A 1,595-nucleotide genomic window follows, 5' to 3' on the forward strand; every position below is an offset into this window, starting at 1 on the left:
TGTAACCATTCCTAGGGAAGGGGGGGGCTGGGGCCCCTTATCCAGCCCCCCCTGCACATGGCAGCTCTGGCAAAGCCGAGTCATGGGGGGGGGGGGGGTGGGACACAGGGCCCCCTCCCTTGGTGCTGGGATGGGCAGGGCTGGCATTGCCAGCTCCCTGGGGCTGAGCACCCCGGGCATGGCAGGCCCCAGGTGAGGTGGGGGCTCTGCTGAGGATGGAGCTCACCCTGCAGCCCCCAGCCCCTCTCTGCACCCCCTTCTCTCTGTGCTACTTGGGGGGGGACCCCATAACCCCCGGTACTGCCCTGCACCCCGCGGGGTCCCCCAGCCCCTCTCCTGCGTCCTGGCAGGGGGGCACCCGGCCTCCCCCAGCCCAGGAGGGCGTCTGCACCCCCCGGGCACCCCCGACCCCTCTCCCCACCGCCCCTGGTGCTACCGGGCTCTTCTGTCCGCACCCCCGAGGGGGCACCCTGCCGCCCCCCGCCCCGCAACCCGAGGGGGTCCCCGGCCACTCCCGGCCCCTCTCCCCGCAGCCTCCGGTCTTCCCCCCCCCCCGCCGGGAGACCCCTCCCCTCGTGCCCGCACCCTCAGGTCCCCCCGGCGGGGCGGAGCCGCCGCCCGCTATAAACAGCCGGTACCGGCAGCCGCCGCCCTCCCGGTCCTGCCATGAGCCGAAGCGGTCGCGCCCCTCCCCAGCGCCGCGCCTTCGGGGCGCCGCCGCCCCTCACCGTAACTCCGGGGCGGCTGGCGGCGGCGGCTGCGGCCCGGGATACGGAACGGGAGGAATTGGCGGCGCTGAACGATCGCTTCGCCGCTTTCCTGGAGCGGGTGCGGGCGCTGGAGCGGCAGAACGGGGCGCTGCGGGCAGCCCTGGGCCGCGCCGCCGCCGCCGCCGCGCCCCGCACGGCCGGGCTGGTGCAGGGGGAGCTGCGGGGGCTGCGGGAGCGGCTGCAGCGCCTCGGCCGGGACCGGGACCGGCTCCAGGCCGAGCGGGACGGGCTGGCTACCGACCTGGTGGCCCTGCAGCAGCGGTGGGTGGGCGGCGGGGACGGGGGATGCATCGGGATGAGGGGTGCACCGGGGTGAGGACCAGAGCGTGCACCGAGATGGAGCCTGGGGGATGCTCTGGGATGAGGGGTGCACCGGGATGGGGACTGGGGGATGCACCGGGGTGGGGCCCAGGAGGTGCCCCGGGATGACGGATGCACCAGGATTAGGGTGCACTAGGATGGGGATCGGGGGATGCACCAGGGATGTTGGGGAGGGGCCCGGGGGAGGCACCGGCGACACTGGGGAGGGGAGCGCGGCACCCACCGGGGTGCGCTGGGGAGGGACCGGCCGCGTACCGGGGAGAGGGGACCGGGGGATGCCCCGGGTGTGGTGGGGAGGGGGGGAACCAGGAGGGGCGGGGGAGAGCCGGGCTCTGCGGAAGGGCGGGGCACTGGGAGGGGCACGGCGGGGGGGGCGCACCGAGAGAGGACCGGGACGAGCACTGCGAGGGGAGACGGGACCGGGGCAGGGTTGGACCCTCCGGGAGGAGCGTGTCCCGGTGAGGGGCCCCGGGGCGGTGCCAGGGCCCGGAGGGGTCCCCCAGG

The sequence above is a fragment of the Tauraco erythrolophus genome, chromosome 31 (genome assembly GCF_009769465.1).
Source record: "Tauraco erythrolophus isolate bTauEry1 chromosome 31, bTauEry1.pri, whole genome shotgun sequence".
Lineage (NCBI taxonomy): Eukaryota > Metazoa > Chordata > Aves > Musophagiformes > Musophagidae > Tauraco > Tauraco erythrolophus.